At 37.6% G+C, this 19,252-nt stretch overlaps 1 pseudogene; it reads left to right on the top strand.

Annotated features, from left to right (window-relative positions):
* Positions 1-18,840, top strand: part of LOC149554101 (G-type lectin S-receptor-like serine/threonine-protein kinase At2g19130) — a 60,192-nt pseudogene extending 41,352 nt beyond the window's left edge.
* Positions 18,841-19,252: the final 412 nt, after the last annotated feature.

Here is a 19,252-nt window from a genome sequence, read left to right as displayed (position 1 = left end):
TAAAATAAAAAATGTCAAAATGTACTGCTCAGAGCAAGCTTTCCAATAACTATAATTGTAATACATATTTTAATCATTAAGACTTTCAAATATGAGTTTAACTCATCATAAGTTCATTACTGATTGAGCATCAACCAACTTTGACACTTCGGGAAAATTAGTAAATTAGGTCTTTTTTTTTTTGAAAAAATGTAGGAAATAGCTTATTATTCAAAAATATATATAGGTTTATGATAAATTGACTTCAAATTATCTGTGTCAAAATGAGTGTTGTCTGAATTACAATTGGTGTCACTTCAAACCTTCATAAACTATACAATAGTCAACCAAAATGAATCAAACCAAATGCATCCTCTAGATATTGATGTTACAAATCTAACGCCAATAGAATTACTTCATTATCATTTCTATAAAAAAAATTTATGTGTGTCAAATAAACTATCACTCTTTAAAAATATTGAATTTTATTATGTACCACTTTTTGGAGGAGATGAAATAATTGACATAAATAAATTTTTTTTAGATTAAAAAATTTGGTTACAAATTAGGAATAGAGTACTAAAAATCACTACTTTATGTCATCTTGAAATTATTTATAGTTTTAGAGATATAGTCACTCGAACATGAGGTTTGTTGCAAAAATATTGATTTTAGTGTCAAAATTGGCCAAAAAATGAAACCCATTATTGTGGGATCACCGTACCACCCCCACTCTCTCTCTCTCTCTCTCTCTCTCTCTCTCTCTCTCTCTCTCTCTCTCTCTCTCTCCCATCCCCTAATCTCTCTCTTACACTCTCATCCCCCCTCTCTCTCCCTCTCCCACTCCCTTTCCCACCACCTACTCTCTCTGTCACACTCTCTCTCCCATCCCCTACTCTCTTTCTTTCACACACACACTCTCCCATCCCCCCTCTCTCTCCTTCTCCCACTCCCTCTCCCACTTCCTACTCTCTCTCACTCTCTCTCCCTCTCTACTCTCTCTCATCCCCTACTCTCTCTCTCTCTACCCCCATCCCCTACTCTCTCTCTCTATGACCCCCTATTCTCTCTCACACTTCCTCTCTCTCCTATCCCCTACTCTCTCTCTCCACTCTCTCATCCCCTACTCTCCCTCTCAAAGACACACACAAACACTCCCATCCCCCCTCTCCTCTCTCTTTCTTTGCCTCTCTCCTTCCCTCTCTATTGAAATTTAGGCCTTAATAGTGCATGTTTACTAAAGCACACATGCGCTATTAAGACCCAAATTTTAAAAATCTTTAAATAGCATGCACGTTCTATAGTACACACACATTATTTAAAGCTTTGCATTCTACCATGCCTAAGTCTTGATTTTGCCTTGGGGATCCAACACAAAGGTTTGGAGTCTCTAAACTGGTCTAAGACATGCTTGTTAGAATTCTTTAGAATAACTGAGAGTGGGGGGGGGGGGGGGGGGGGGGGGGTTGAATCAATTATCCAAGGTCCAATGATGTCCAATTCAAACTTTCTAAATAAATAGGAGTGAATTATAAGTGTTATCCTTCTTCTTTCTTATCATGCATGCAATTAAACATTAAACAATCATGAGAAGTAAACATGCATCACCATAACACAAAGAATTTTGATGACCCAGAAACCCTCCAGGAATAAGAAGGTAAAACTGGGGTGGGGATGATACCCACAGAATAATTGTGCAATTAATTTCAACCACTTCTGATGGTCTACCCTGTTAAAGGCTATGTAACACACTGTTAAATGTGACCCTGTTAAAGGATTTCTACACCCTGTTAGGAGTGTGTCTTGTTAGAGGACTTAAGAACGTTTGACTTGGAATGTCACCCTGTCAAAGGATTTACATAGAGTTGTTAGGCTCACCCAAGTCCATGGGATTTATAGTCACCTTCTCAAAAGAATCTTTCATCCCTCTCTAAGGATCTCCTATCCTCCTTGTAAGGATCTCTTTATCCTTCTCCTGAGGATCTCTTTATCCTTCTCCTAAGGCTTATCCACATATCTATTAAGCTAACCTAGAAATGTAGGATTTCAATATCTAATACAATGGTAAGAGAGTATTAGAAGGGTTTTGACCTAATAAAGATTGCAACCCTAACTGTGCAGATTTCAGATCACTCTTTAGTTCTTTTCTTCGCTTGGCTTTCCTCCCTTGTAATGCTGACAGATTGTTCACCCTTCAAGATATGTCTCCTTGAGTTCTTCCACTCATTATGCCAATGCATTCTATGGTCACTTGATCAACTCAGAGTCTTGATGCTCTGTTCTTACTCCTCTGGGCTTCTTTGTACAACCATACTTTATGACCAACTCCCTCTCATACATGCACATTTGATCTCTGACCTGTAACTCCTTATAAAGAAGTTATGTTCTTCATTTCCCACTCAAATCTTAATTTGACCTTGAGAAAATGGTATTATTTTCCCTTCAAATTGTTTCTTCTAGAAATTTCATGATAAGTCCATTAGCATTTGCCTTGAATTGGTTTGTGTGGTTTACATAAAATTCTGTGACATCTACTCATCATCCTTATCATCCAACTGATTCACAAAATTTGATGTAACAAACTTATCATTATTGATCTGGTGAATCTTTAACTTAACAAATAATGCAGCAACTCGACATCATAGATTTACTAATACTCAGCTCCTTCTGTGTTACTCGGCTTCTATTGTTATTTGACTAGCGCTTGAAACCTATAGAATTTCTGCTTTGCTTAGCACTTGAAGACTTACTCGGCATCCATTATCTTTTTTGCTACTCGACATCTGAAGGATTCTATGTTACTCAACATCTGAATAATTACACAGCTTACACTAAAGTTGAACTTGCTCGGCTTCAACAAAGAATCTGCTCAACTCTAACTAGCTTGCTCGGCTCACTCTAATGAACTTAGTTAGGCTTTACAAATGACTTAGTTAAATCTTACATCTTTGTTGTATCTTAGTGTGTCCATCTTCTTAGAGTATGTCAGCAATATGCTATTTCATCAATGGCTTAGTTGATCCTTATACTTCATTACAACATCATAACTTCAACCTTTCTCTAGGTACTCCAGTTGCATCTTATTGATTGCCACCTCCTTGACAATCAACCAATTGATAATATTTGGGTCACTTAAGCAATTGTCATTCCTACAAGTAGCAAGTTTGACATCAATGACAAAATAATGATTGAAAACATTGTTTACCAGTTCCATTATTCTTCATTCATGATCTTTTCAATCATTTCCAATTGTGTTTTGCTGCAAACATACAAAAAAAATTGATTTTTCTTGTGCGCTCTCCTTCAAGTTTCCTCATGGTTGAGCATCGATAAAATTGGGTTACATGACATTGTAAGTCTTTGTGTTAGCTATATAACCATATAATTTATTTTTTATTTAAATTATTTCAAACCTTTCAACTATAATTTCTTTTGAATGTATGTCCATTTTTTGTCAAAAACCAACATGTACTAATTGGGCTATAGATTTTATTTCGTTCATCAAATTATGCGACAACTTAGTTTTTTACAAACTAGACTCCATTCTACACACTTTGAAAAAAAGAAAATTTGATTTTAGATTAGTTTTCAATCATTTCTTGGGGGAGCACATAGATATTTCACATTTTTGGGATGTGTCCAATTAAAAAATTCATTAAAAAATATACATTATAAAATTAGTTGAAAAATCTAGGATAAACTACACAGTGTTAGGTAATTTTTGACTAGAGCAATTAAAGAATTTCAAAAAAAAAAGTTAAAATTTTAGGGGTACCACACTTTTTAGTGTGTTATGTTTTTTCTAAATAAATAGTACCACTTTTTGTGGCCCTCTTTTTTGAGGACCTAAAACTAAACCATTTTGGAAAAAAACTTAAAAGTTTAGAAACTAGATTCAAAGGACTACTTTTTTTTTTGTCATATCTTAAAATTTTGAGCATAACTACCTTCAAATTCTTGTTGAAGTTTAGAAATTGCTGATTTCAGAAAAAAAGATGTCCACTTATACCCCTCTTTTGGCACCAAAAATTGGTGCACTTACCCTTCAATAATTTACTTCATTTCAAAATTCTAAATAATAATACTAGTTTCATGTCATTGAATATGAACAACTACACTTTTGTTACCCTTTTCCTTTGTAAAAGGGTGACACATTTTTGTGCTTTTACCCATATATAATGTGAAAGTTCTATTCAGGCTCAATGTTCTTGATAATGAAGATTCTTGGTAGGTGTTTGATAATGAAAAACATATACAACAATTCATTGAAGAGGCATAAAATTTTGCAGGATTGTATTTTGAAGGAAGCACTAATTTAAGTGGTGATTCATTGAGTAATGGTAAAAGGAAACCAGAGCAAAATATGATATAAATTGAAAGGTAACAAGATTCCATCTCATCTCATTTCTTAGGAAACTCTTTTTGATAGACATGATGCATACATTAAGAGAGAAAGAGATAGAAAGGAAAAGCTTGTGTTGGGTATAATGGAATAAATATAGGGGCAAAAATCAATCCAAAAATGATAAACATAAGGAAGTGTTGCACATAAAAGGAGAGGGTAGAAATCAAGAAATTAGTCATTGAATATCAAGATATATTTACTTGGATCTATGAAGATCTAAAAAATTTTATGAATAGGACATTCAATCATGAAATCCACTTTTAGCTAGGAGCAACACCATTCAGATAGAAACAAAGAAATTACAATCCTATAATTGAAGAAGAAATCTTTAAGGAGATTGATAAAATGTTGAAGGCTAGGATCATATATCATATTCATCACTCTACTTGGGTAGCTAACATTGTGCTAGTGAGGAATAAAAATTGAGAGATAAAGATTTGTGTGGATTATAGGTGTAATACCCCAAAATTGGCTCATTGCCATTATACCAATTCTGGTCTATTTCTGATAATTTCTAAGTCCTATTCTAATAGCCAATTCTCATTTTGCTATTCGCTACTTGGCTTAATTGCCGGATACAGAAAACCCTAATCTGCATTAATCATATTTCTTATTTAATTCCTATAGTACATACTCATGTTAGTCGCATTAAACCTATTGATTAATATTTAATTTAATTACTAAGTATTTATACTTTAATTAAATTAAATTATATCCTAAAGGCTAATGTACTACGGAATTCAATTTATTTAATTTAATAAATACGCCTATCTTGATTAATTAAATGTAATTATTTAATTAAATGGGAAAGGTATTTCTAATTAATTAAACGAAATTATTTAATTAAATGGAGTACTTACTTCTAATTAATTAAACAAAGTTATTTAATTAAATGGGAAGCCATTCTTAATTAATTAAATGAAGTTATTTAATTAAATAAGAAAAGTATCTCTAAATAATTAATAGATTATTTAATTAAATAGAAAGGGTAATTATGAGAGCATATCTCATTTTATTAAATTAAATATTTCACCAAAATCTCTCTTCAGTTCAAAAAAGGGAAATTTCTAGTTCACTATTGATAAAAAAATGAATTGAATCAGTTAACTCCTTTTTCTACTCAAATTACATTTGTTAACTCCCTTTAATTTGGGAATCTCCCTTTATGACTGAACTTCACCTTTAATCCTGACCGTTGATTGAAATCGATCTCAACAATTGATGGATTCTAGGAAAGTCTATTTAAGAGGCCCTCATCTCTTCATTTTGAGAGGATGAATTTGGAGAATTTGCATCGAATCACTGTTGGAATTCATACTCACATTTGCTCATATTTTTACATACATCTTGCATTCTTAGTTTAGATTCATCTAGCTTAATAATGCATACATTTTTAGCTTAATGTCTTTTATTTCTTAGATTAATTGCTTGTACTTATATAGATTACTTGCACATTCATATAGCTTAAATTGGTTGCTTAAACACCTCGAATCTGAGGATATCTGACAAGTAATTCCCTTTAGATAGAAGGCAACAGGTCGCTTTGCAGGCTAATTTTCAGATGAACAATCCAATGTTCATTTCAAGATGAATCTGCATACAATGACCATGTTGAAGTGTGTGTGTTAGTAGAGGTCACATATTCACCCATACACTTCTAGCACCCACCGTGGGGCCCAAAAATCAGTTTTTCTAGCCTCTTTCTGTATTTTTTAAAACATTTTTTGTTCTCTATCCGTACTGTTCTATATAGATTCGAGAATCTTCGCGTGAGACTGTTCATTTTCGCATGAGGATCTAGAATCTTAGCACAAAGATCTTTTTCACATTGTGTAAGAAATTTCTTTGGTGCATGAAACTTCACGCGAAACTTGTTTCTTCATGCGAGCCAATATAATTTTGCGCAAGCAAAATACAATTTCGTGCGAGCCGTAAAACTTCTTCGTGCAGGCTGTTAGGGATTTTGTGCGAAACTCTGCTGACAGAGGCATTTTTTTTGCATTGATTTTCATTTTTTCTAGTTTTTCTGTTGACTCTTCATGGTTTCTAGTGTTTCTGTGTTTTTTGATTTTTTTGGAACAACATAATAGCGGTTTGCGAGACAATGGGAAAATCGTGATAAAGTCACTAAAAATAGGTAAAATCTACTAAGCGCATTGCGAGGATCATTAGGTAACCTTGCTCAGCTAATAACACTTCATTTGGATCTAAAACAAACATCCCTCATGTCGAGCGTGTGTGTGCTTCCTTTCATATTTTCATTTTACAACACATGCATAATTTGATACTAGGGTGTGATCTCCGTTAGTATTGATTTAGCAGGCTTAGGTAGTAGTGATAGATTTAGATAGCTATTTTTGGTTATTGGACTCGCTAATCCACTAGCCCCTCGTTCCACCCTGTGGTTGCAAGATCAACACCACGTTAAAGGGGAGGGGTCTATAGGAAAGAAGTGTTAAAGGCTCCACTAGGCAACCCTTTTGTGCTTTCTAGAACTCACTAGTTTCTAAGTTGTGGACTCATGTTAGCTTGTGTGAGGGGTTAAATGTTCCACATCTTTGGACTCACCTCACATTAGTTAAAGTGTTAAGTGTACCACCTTGTACTTTTTGATTGCTTTTGGATAGATTTGCTTTCAAAAATTCACATCTGTACACACATAGTAATTAAGCCCCCATGAACACTATTCGTGGATCTTAAGGGAGTGGGTTTCTAGTGAAACTCCTCTCTAAGATGGATTCCTTGTAGGTGGGGAGGATACTTTGAGCATCTCGCAGATAGATGAATCTTCAACTTGTTGATTAAGGCATCCTCTCTCCGGAGAGGTTGATAGATCACTGGGAGTTGATATCATAGATCTTTAAGAGATACTCTTAGTTTAGCGTGTCAAATTAATCTATTTGCTTTGATTGGGCTAAAGGTGAAAAGGTGTCAAAACCTTGAATCTAGAAGCTAAGTCCCCTTGTGGTATACTATTGTGAGTTGGTCACCTTTAGAGAGGGTTAACCGTAGTAGACAATCCCTCTACAAGGAAAACTACATTGACGGAACCTCAAGCAGTAATAGCCATTTTTCGCCATGGTAGTGACAACTACTATATAAATGTCCTTGTGGAAGAAATCTCCATGGGTGTGGTTCATTGTGGGTTGTTAGATCTCCCTAGCAGCTCTTGAAGATTAAGTTCTTGGACTGTGTCAAAACCTCAGTGCGCCGGGATTGGAGGTCACCCCTGTGAGTCATAAAAGTTGCAGAGTCAAACCATTACTAAATACCTTAGAGAGGCCAAATTTTATTTTCTAGAGATGTATGCATGATTGCAAAACTCTTTGAAAACGTACACAAATAGCTCTCCTAGGGATTAGCACAGACTAAGTCATTTGATTGTTCATGCACAAGGTTTCTTTTGCCCTTGCTCATTGTTTTCAGACGTGCTTGAAATCACTTGCTTACTATTCTACATGCTTGTTTATCTACCTGGTTATTGGAACGATCAAAATTTTTGTTAAAATCAGTCGCTATTGTCAAACTGTTCTGCCCTTTCACGCGAAATCATTTAGGTCTTGCGTGAAATCATCTGGAACTTGCGCAAAGCCATTTTGTCCTCACACGAAATTAAATTCCTGTTGTGTATCTTCACGCAATCCTTGAACACTTTCACATGAAATGAAATGACTATTACTAACCTTCGTGCGAGACAGAAACATCTTCGCGTGACCTGTAAAACTTCTTCGTGAGACCCATAAAGGTCTTTCACATGAGACTTTGTATCAGCATTACCAATTTGGGTCTGTTCTATCTATCTGTGACTTGCACGCTGTCCTTTTCTACTTCCATTTATCGCTCTTTATTTGCAAACAGCCCTGAAACAATGACACTTCACTTAGCCAAAGACTTGTGTCTTATACCTTGACTAGTCTTGGCTCATAAGTAATTTTGGTCCTCGTCTTAATGCTTGTCATACTTTGTGTTGTAGTGGTCATAATCTCTGGTTGTTCTAGAGTTTAAATCAGACCATTTGTGCCTTAGTGAACAACATTCTTGCTATTATCTTATCCTTTTTGAGACTCAGTTTTAGTGTAGTCCTTGTCTAGGTTCTAGCTTCTTGTCCTTGCCAATGGCTGTCACAACTAGAAGCGGAAACATGTTTTATCCCAATAACCTTAGATGTGGTCATGCTAGGGGTCGTAATCATGGAAGAGGTAGCTTACCTTTCGCTATACAATCTGTATCCAGTTTGGCTAGTGAGGCATCTTCATGGTCTTCCTCACCTGCAAGGTCATCTCAAGTTCAACGAACATTTTCCAATTTGCAAAAGATTAGGAATCCTTTTTACCAAGAGGATGCTAAAATAGGTAGAGGTCCTACATTCCCAAATACAATGTATGATCCTTTCTCCACAAACCCTTTTGAAACACAATGTACAGAAACTAAACACGTTTCTATAATGACTAATCATGAACCTGAACAGGGTAGTCATAGTTGATATCAAGAACAACCTAGGGATGACAAGGAGAAAGAGAAAGAATATGACACTGATGAGGAACAAGAAGAGGTGGAAATCCTTCCTGAACACATAGCAAAATGTTGAAGAGACAAAAACTTTTAGAAGGTCATGGGAATCCTACTCAACGAAGAGAAAGAAAAGTACTTTCTCAAACTTGCCCAAGAGGGAGCTAAACTGCCCACACATTTCAATGTGGAGACCATTATCACACATGAAGAAGAAACTGAGACTGCTAAACTCCAAAAATAACTGAAAATTATGCAAGACCAATTGGCTCAGATGATGCATGAGAAAGAGAAACCCACAAAGACATACACATTGGATGCTTTTTGTTCATTCCCATTTGACAAAAGTATAAACATGCCACCTTTCTCATGAGGCATAGAACTACCCAAATATGACAAGTACTTTGGTACTACTAATCCCCAAGATCACTTGCAAGAATTTGGTGCTTTGTCTATGGAGTTTATACACAATCAAACCTACCTCATGCGTTTATTCCCTAGAAACCTAGGTGGTCAGGCTTTAGAGTGGTTCTCACATTTACCTCCTGGTATCAAGACGTTTGACAAAATTGCTAATTCATTTGTTCAACAATATTCTCATAACATTCAACTTCCTGTAAATATTCGAGATCTATGCAACCTTAAACAGAAGGTTGGTGAGCCTTTTCTCACTTTCCTCCAATGGTGGAGACAACTTTACACTAAGTATTCTCGTAAAATCCCAAAAACGAAGAAGCTTGACATTTTCACTGATAACCTCTTACCTGATTTCAAGTATAGAGTCCAACTACAAGATCCGCGTACCTTTAAAGACATGATTACATAGGCTATCCATATCGAAGAATTTATGGTCAAGAAAGGTGAACTCACTCTTCAGAGAGACTCAAAATAAGGTTCCACTTCTAACAGGGATAAAATCAAACATGTCAACAAGAACTGAGAAATTGTACATGATGGGGTTGTTGATAATGTCACACCAAAACTTGCTAAAATAGCATTTAATCTCACAGACTACCTCAAAGCATCCAAAAATGTTGAGAAGCCTCCCCCTGACAATAAGATGTCTAGAAACAAACTGAGAAACTCATGGGCAACATGACCCAAGTGAGATTATATGCCTTTGAGAGAAGCTTTGGATGTGGTTTACAAAACATTTCTACAACAAAAGCTTATCTCACCAATGGATAACCCTCGTCCCTATGATCCACAACCACGTCCACCATGGTGGAATGAGACCTCATTTTGTGAGTATCACCAAAACAAGGGACACAAAACCAACAACTATATAAACTTGTGTCATAAATTCCAGGACATGATTGATGTTGGTGAACTTGTGGTAGATGGACATAACAAAAACTCAGACCACAAGGCATTCAAAGAGCCTTTCCCAGCTTATGAAAAAGGAGAGACTTCAAAACCAGAACCCTACAATAAGGTCAACTATACGTATTCCAATTATGACAATGTCATTCACATGGTTGTACCTGTAGATTATGAATACTGTGACATTACTACCATAAAGGGGAAGCAAGATAATGAAAAACCCAAGACACCATTTTTCTTAAGAGGATCTACTTCCAATAACATGGATAATGCATCTTCGCAACATTGTGCTAACACTGCTACTCGCTCTCATGCGAAGTTGTTGTTCAAAGGCCCTACACCTCCTATTTCAAATCTTGAACAACATAAGGACAAAACCCTTGCTGGTCCATCTGGTAAAGGTGCAAAACACACAACAAACTTGAATGTAACCAGTTATAGTGTTCTAGATTAGTTAAAATGAACCAATGCTCACATTTCCATATTTGAGCTGCTTAAAATCTTGCCTGCCCATAGGAAAATTCTGGACAAAGCCCTCACTGAGGGAAATGTTCCTCAAGATCTTAATCTTGAGCAATTTCAATCCATGGTAGGTCACTTGACCTCACCTCATCTTATGACCTTCTCTGAGGAGGATGACAACTCACTGAATCACCCACACAATCAACCTCTACACATTGAGGTTATGATCCACCAGACATGTGTTCATCAGGTACTCATTGACAATGGCGCTGGCCTAAATATTTTTTTTGCTACTCTGCTTGGACAATTGGAATATTCTAAGGAATCTGATGATCCTCAATGAAAGATCACTATTAAAGTGTATGATGAAGTAGAACGAAAGTCACTAGGTCTTGTGACTTTACCAATTTGCGTCGGTCCTGTCAAAAGGGATGTCACCTGTCAGGTGCTTGACATTCCCTTAGCCTACTACATTCTATTGGGATGGCCATGGATACATGAGATGTGCACTATGCCATCCACATACCACTAATGCATTAAATTCCCATTTCATGGCTTCGAAGTTACTATTCTTGCCACTACTAGCTACACCTATAATATGCTCAAAGCTATTGATTCTTTTGTCCCTGCTAACCATGAGTCTACTAATTGTCACAACAATAAGCTGAAACAAATTAAGCAGTCATTTAAATTGAAAGGAACTAGTATGGGAGAGTACCACAAGGGACCAGTGCTATCATTAACATCTATTCCAGAGTCCCCTCGACATTTTGGGAGACCCTCAGAAGCAAAGAAGCCATTCGTGTTGACACCTCAGACCAAGTTTAATGGCTCTTTTGTCAAAGCTATAGTTCCCTTAGAAGATGAAAGTGAAAATAGAGCCATTGTTGCATGGATTTACAAAGAAGAGGCTCTAGTAGACATAATAGAACAAGCTTGAGAAATCACTCCTAAGAAGTATGGGCCTGGTCTTAAGCTTATGAAGCATTTTGGTTACAAGGGACCTGGCCCTATTGGGTGCAATAACAATGGTTTAATAGATCCTATCAAAGCAACAACTCAAAGCAACAGTGACACAACTGGCCTAGGGTTTGAGAAGGTCCCTTTCCATTTGGGATCCAAAAAATTCATACCCATAATTGAGAGTTCATCTAAAAATGAGTCACAGTCTTAGTCAAGTACTTGAGAAGAAGAATCTGATGATGAGGATTCTTACCCTCATCCTATTCCTTATGATCTTGCTAAATTCTTTTCTAAGCCAGATGACTTTGTGCCATGTGTTAGCACTGTGGATGATACTAGTAATTCTTCTGAGGACAATGTTGAGCAACTCAAATATCATTCAAAAAAGGGAGAATCTAGTCAGTCATGCCATATTGAGTATTTGTGTAAGAATCCAGAGGCTGAAGGAGAGTATGTCCCTACCACTGATGGGGAGTTCTATAGTCTCTCACCATGTAGCACCGATTCTCATGAATATGAATTTGACAATCTTTCAAAAGTGACTACTGATAAAGACATTGACCAAGTGCATGTCTATGAAAATCAAATCAAAGTGAGTGAAACATCTAGGGTTAGGTCATGGGGGTCTGATCCAACTAGTGTCCTAGAGTCATCAATTACTAACGTTCATACTTTGAGGCATTTGAATACACTTGTGGATGAGGTCGTCGTAGGTCTCAAATTTTTGGTCCACACACTTAATGACTATACTATGAATGCAATTGAACTAGCCACTACTCTCTCACTCGCACATCCCGAGCTTATAGAATAGAACCCCAATGCATCTAACAAAGTCCCCACATTCCAAAATGACTATGCTCTTGCCTGTTACCTCAATGTTATAAAACCTATAACATCTTCCACCAATGAGCAGAGTGTCAACATGACTGAGGCTGACATCAAATATCTCAGTCACATAATTAAAAAGAAAAAATGCAATAGGTTCAATGGTGAAAACCACATTGTGGCAGTGTCAGATCCAAAAAAAGTAAAAATAAAAGACGTATCCAAGGGTGAAAACCTCTCTGAGGCACCCGTGGATGAGATATTTGATGTCCTTCCCAGTCACTTTTAGGAGAGATCATCAGTGTTAATAGAGCCAACATATTCAATTAACCTGGGCACAGAAGAACATCCTCATGTGATACATCTGGCGCAATCATTGTCGCCTGAAGAAAAGGAATAATTCATTGCCTTTTTCAAAGGAAAGAAAATAAATTTTTCTTGGACATATTCTGACATGCTAGGATTGGATCATGATCTTATCATGCATCATTTGTCCATAGCACCAGGCATCAAACCAGTTAAACAGAAGCTTCAGAAAATGCATCCTCATGTTGCATTGCTAGTCAAAGCAGAATTGGAGAAACTTCTAAAGGTTGGTTTCATCCGTGCAATTGATTATGATGAATGGATATCCAATATTGTTCCTATTTCCAAGCATGATCTTAACTTGGCATGTCCTAAAGATGACTTTTCGCTCCCTAATATAGATATGATCGTGGACGTGACAGCTAGCTATGAGATGTACTCTCTTATGGATGGTTTTTTTGGATACAATCAGATAAAAATTGCGCTAGAAGATCAAGAGAAAATAGCTTTCACATGTGCATGGGGAACTTTTTGTTGGAATGTAATGCCATTTGGTTTAAAGAATGCTGGAGCTACATATTAGCGGGTTGTTACTACAATTTTCCATGACATGATGCATAGAACCATGGAGGACTATGTTGATGATACCTTGGTCAAAAGTGCTAAACACAATACTCATTTTCTCGATTTGGGACCCATCCTAGATCGTATGGAAAAATTTAGTCTTCGGCTCAATCCTAAGAAATGCACATTTGGTTTCACATCAGGAAACTTGTTAGGATATATTGTTTCTGCAAAGGGAATTGAAGTAGATCCAAAAAAAGTACAAGAAATAATGGACATGCCACCACCTCGAAACATCAGTCAGATGAGAGGACTATAGGGAAGGCTTCAATCTATTCATAGGTTCATTTCACAATTGGCAGATAAATCACAACCCTTCACAAAGACCTCACATAAGGGTGTGAAATTCAATTGGAGCCAGGATTGTGAGCAAAGCTTAACATAGATCAAACATTATCTTGTCAATCCATCGATCTTGATGCCTCCTATGCATGGGAAGCCTTTGCTTTTATACATTTTAGCCACTGAAACATATTTGGGAATCCTATTGGCTCAGGAAGACAATGACAACAAAGAAAGAGCTATTTATTACTTGAGCCAAACATTGGTCTCTTATGAGAAAAACTACAACATTATTGAGAAAGCTTGCTTGGCAGTTGTCTTTGCTTCCCAAAAGTTGAGACACTACATGCTTGCCCACACTACATGGCTTGTGGCTAAAATAGATCCATTAAAGTACTTGCTTAGTAAGGCAGCTCTCACAGGAAGATTGGCTAAATGGGTCATGATACTAAGTGAGTTTGACATCCAATATGTTGAACAAAAAGCTATAAAGGGATAGGCAATTGTAAACTAGCTAGCTGAGGCACCCATACAGAGTCTTCTACCAATAAACATTGATTTTCCAGATGGGTCAATTCTAACACTCACTCACCATACATGGGTTATGTTCTTTGATGGGTCTTTTACACAACAAGGATCAGGTGCTGGATTACTTTTCATCACACCACAGAGATACTCATTGCCCAAAGTGTACAAGATTTTGTTTCCTTGTAAAAATAACATTGCTGAATATGAAGCTTTGATTAATGGTATGAAAATTGAAGTTGAATGGAGAGTAGATCAGTTGGATATCTTTAGTGACTCTCAGCTTGTCATCAACCAAGTAAATGATGTGTATCAAACAAAGGATGAAAAACTAATTCCTTACAAATGCATGGTTGATGACTTGATGAAATATTTTGTACACATCACCTTCTAACAAGTTCCACATGCAGATAATAAAGTGGCTAATGCCATGGCCACTCTGGACTCCCTTCTACAAATGCCAAAAAATGATCTCTGACATGAGTTCTTGGTGGAAGCGTTACACTACCCAGCCTATGACACACCTTATTCTAGGATAATCTATTCTATTATAGGACAAGAATCATCTCGCTACCAACACATCTATTCCTATCTTCACAATCAAACCATTTTGAAAGGTCTAACCTGGAATGAGAAACATTACCTAATTTGTAACGCTTCACATTATGTCATTATTGTTGACGATCTATATAGGAGAGGTCTCGATGGAATACTCCTTAGGTGTTTAGAACCTGATGAGTCCAAACGTGCACTAATTGAAGTTTACAAAGGCATTTGCGGATCTCATTCCAATGGCCTGACACTAGCTCGCAAACTCCTTCATGCTGGTTACTACTAGCCTAAAATAGAGCAAGAAGCTATTAAATATGCTAGGTCCTACAAACAGTGTCAGCTACATGGGAATCTCATTCATGCTCCAGCCAAAGAGCTGATTCCCTCTACTACAACATGGCCATTTCAGCAATGGGCCTTTGAATTGGTGGGGTAGATTCACCCAACCTCTTCCAATGGACATAAGTTCATTATCACCGCTACAGATTATTTCACAAAATGGGTAGAGGCAGTCCCTCTCACAATTGATGATGGTAAAACTGTAGCACTTTTTATCACAAACTACATCATCTGTAGATATGGTATACCATCCTCAATCATTACTGACAATGGAGGACAGTTCAAAAATAAAGACCTCAAGGAACTATGCAAGAAATTCAAGATTACACAACATTGGTCTTCTATTTATTACCCTTATGGTAATGGCCAAGTTGAGGCATCCAATAAGGCAATCCTCAAAATTTTTCATCACACAGTCAATAGGTCAAGGAGAGACTAGCATCTCTAGATCAATCCAGCCCTGTGGGCATATAGGACATTTATTAGAACTCCAGCGGGCATGACTCCTTTTGAGTTGGTGTATGGGGTGGATGTTGTGCTTCCAATAGAGGTTGGGATTCCTACCTTGAGAATCTCCATGAAAGGCCTTATCACTGATGATTACTACAGGATAGCTCGGCTTCAAGAGCTTTTGTTACTAGATGAATGACAACAAGTGGCCTGTGATCATCTACGAGCATATCAACAAAGAATGGAACGAAGCTACAACAGGAAAATTAGGCCACGTGACTTCCAGCTGGGTGACCTCATCCTGAGAGAGAACCCTAAGAATCAACAACAATGAATGCAAAAGGGAAAGTTTGAACCAAATAGGCTAGGTCCTTACATCATTACTGCAGTATATGGATCTAAGCAGTTTTACAATTGATTTAATCTCAACAAGCTCTCTGTACATATCTAAATGTCTTGAAAAAAAAGTCTAAAAATCAGAAACAGTCCTAAATAAAAGTTATAAAAAAAAAAAAAAACAAAAAAAAATTGAAAAAAGAGAAAACTTGCCAAGAAGGTGAAAACCTAGTAAACAGGCGCCTCTTGTTTCCAATGCCTCACCTTGCAGCATATCTTATGGCTATTCTGTATAGTCACTTTCGCTTTCCTGCTTCCTACTCATGTATCCATGGATTGAGTCTTATCACAGCTCTGGGGCATTCCCCCTTAGTGTCACTCTTTTGGAGATTCTCATAGAATCTCCTTCGCGATAGTCACCAATGGTCCTCATTGTGTCTTCCTACTGTTGCCAATGACACTCTCTTTTCAAGATTCTCCTCATAGAATCTCCTTCGTGATAGTCACCAGTGGTCCTCACTATGTCTGCCTACTGTCGCTAGTGTCACTATTTTTGAGATTCTCATAGAATCTCCTTCGCGACAGTCACCAGTGGTCCTCACTCCATCTGCCTACTATCACTAGTGTCACTCTTTTTAAGATTCTCCTTGTAGAATCTCTTTTGCAATAGTCACCATTTATTTTAGCTATGTCTGTCTACTGTTGCTAGTTCATGTCTCCAAACTCCTTTATGGAAGATCTCTTTTACGTCAGTCACTAGTCATCCTGGCTGTGTTTTTCTACTATCACTCAATTCTTCTTAGGTTCTTCATTGTGAAGATTCCTCTTTGACCTCAGTCACCAGTCGTTCTAACTGCATCTACGTACTGTTGTCAACCTACTAAAGAGATTTCTTTAGAATTTATTCTAGACATTAGCACTTGACATCAATCCGAAAACATTGAACTCAAAAATGATATACTTGTTTGGATATGCTGAGAATTTTCTTTGTTTCCTTTGTTTTTCTTTATCATATCTCCTCAAGCAACTCGATGATGTCATCTTTGACTAGAGATGCAATGACTGAGGGGCATGATCTTTTCCTTTGCTTTCTGTTTGCAATTTAGTTCCAATAAGTTGATTTATTCCTATAAGAGGGGTGTCCACTATAAGAGCCTCCATCTCATGTTGGATGGTCATGTGTACCTCGGCTCTTTTTATAAGAATATGTCAATAATTTCAGTGCTTCTCCTTGTTTGTTGGAGTGAACTCTTCATGCTATAGTAAATACTGATACTCTTCCTGCTAAGTGAACATACGGGTCACTGCGAGTATATCTAGCACACTTTTGTCTCAGGTTACGAATGCAAGGGTCATTGTGGACAGAATGAATACTGAATACTTAGCATAAGAGGAATCTCCCATGTGTTTGGTGTACTTGTCATGCAAGCAACATTTAGGTCATCCTAGCATTTATGCTCTGATGCTTATGTTAACTTACTACATTAAAAGGGACAAATGTTCTAGTCATTCTGGCTTCTTGTGCCTTGAATGCTTACATTTAATCCCAACATCCCAATAACGTATGTTATATTCATATATTCATGATTGCAATGTCAGTGGGAGTTGTATAACATATAAGCTTTATTTTATATCCAATGATGATAAATCATCAAGGCTTGGTAACCAGACCTAGGGTTGCATTTAACATAGTCTTGCATTACATACTTCATTTGCATTAGCACGCAATTTGATGGTAATTCTATCCATACTCCACATGCATCAGATTCCTCCATGGCTACACAAGTATTTGGTTTGTTGATTCACGCTCCTCAATTGAATACTTCTGACTGTCAGACAAAAACACGCAATACTACGTAAGATGTCAGTTCATACATATGCGGTCTATCTAAGTACAACATACATCTCATGTACATCAAAGAAAAACAAAACAAACAATGACATGTACACAGAAATACTTGGCTCAAAATCTCGTATATATATATATATATATATATATATATATATATATGAAAGAATGGGTCAGTACAAAAATGGGTACTACTCAAGCACAATTGATCAAAAATGATACATGTGGTGCTAGCACACCAATCGATACATAACTAGGGATCAAAATCAAAAATCAAGCATAGAGCATTTAACTCCAGGAGGAGTAGGAGGAGTAGGGGCAGTAGGTGGCGGAGGCAATGGTGGCATATTTGGCCTGACAAGAGGTCATGCACCTCCAGACTCTCGCGTGTACTAAGAGAAATGCTGAACCTACAATGTCTCATCTGGCACAGCATTGGTGTATGTGGCATAGTAATACGCAGCTTGAGTAGACTAGAAGTGGATCTCATCCTGCGCCAACTCCAGCCTTTGCTATGCAGTCTCCGTGTGCTCCCTCTAACGATCTGTCTCTTGCTGTCGCTCTACCAGCTATGCATCCCAAACTACCACTGCAATCTACAACTCTCCCAACTGTCGGGAGGCCTGATGAACCCACTTGTAATACCGCCATACCACATCATGTACCCCACCAACCGGCTGATCCGACATATCCTCATTAAGCATCTCAGGTGCCTGCTTCTGTGGTGGTGCCTATGGTTGTGGTGGCACCTGTTGCTGAGAAGCCTCCTACTAAGGGGCCTCCTCATCTGTCCTCTACTTACGACATCAGCCCTGTCCACTCCAACTACCCCTGGAACCTGGGTCTAATCCCATCTAACGTGGGGGAATCTGCATCTTCTGAACCCAATGCCGAACTAGTGACTGCTTTTGTGGCTAAACGGGTGGCTGTGGTTGTGCCAACTGCTACTAAGGTGCTTGTCTCTCTTCCTACCCTGCCATCCCCACTAGATCTATAAAACATGGGAATGGATGGCTGATCAAAAATACCTGATATGCAGGCATTATCCCTACATCTACTACCTCTGGTAAGTAGTCCCACTGAACAGCAGTTAAACTACAGATATCTATGATGGATCACCCTGGATCCATCCGTGGAGGCCATCCCTGCTCAATATCCTTCTGCACCCTGGCATAGGCACAGTACTCAGGTGAAATATCTTGTGGTCGGCCATACTGCCACCACACTCGTAAGATAACAAATCTCTCAATCACTAATGTCATCCTGCCCGCCAGAGGTCAAGAACTAAACATCCATGGTAGCTCTCTAGGAGCATCATCCCAGTCCTCTGTCTCTCTCCACGGTCACCATACAATGGACACTAGGTTATCAAGATGAGTCTACTAGTGCTTATTCTTACCCAGGTGGGCTTGGGTAATATACCCTTGATATCTGCATATGTAGGGCTCCATAGGCTCTTGGGCATCCTAAAAAATTGGCCTACATATAGGGAGATGCTCCCAAGCCTAGATCTATAATACATA

The sequence above is a fragment of the Cupressus sempervirens genome, chromosome 6 (genome assembly GCF_028749045.1).
Source record: "Cupressus sempervirens isolate cs-2001-9-10 chromosome 6, ASM2874904v1, whole genome shotgun sequence".
Classification (NCBI taxonomy): Eukaryota; Viridiplantae; Streptophyta; class Pinopsida; order Cupressales; family Cupressaceae; genus Cupressus; species Cupressus sempervirens.
The sequence above is the reverse complement of the archived record's forward strand: the minus strand, read 5'-3'. Positions and strand labels throughout refer to the sequence as shown.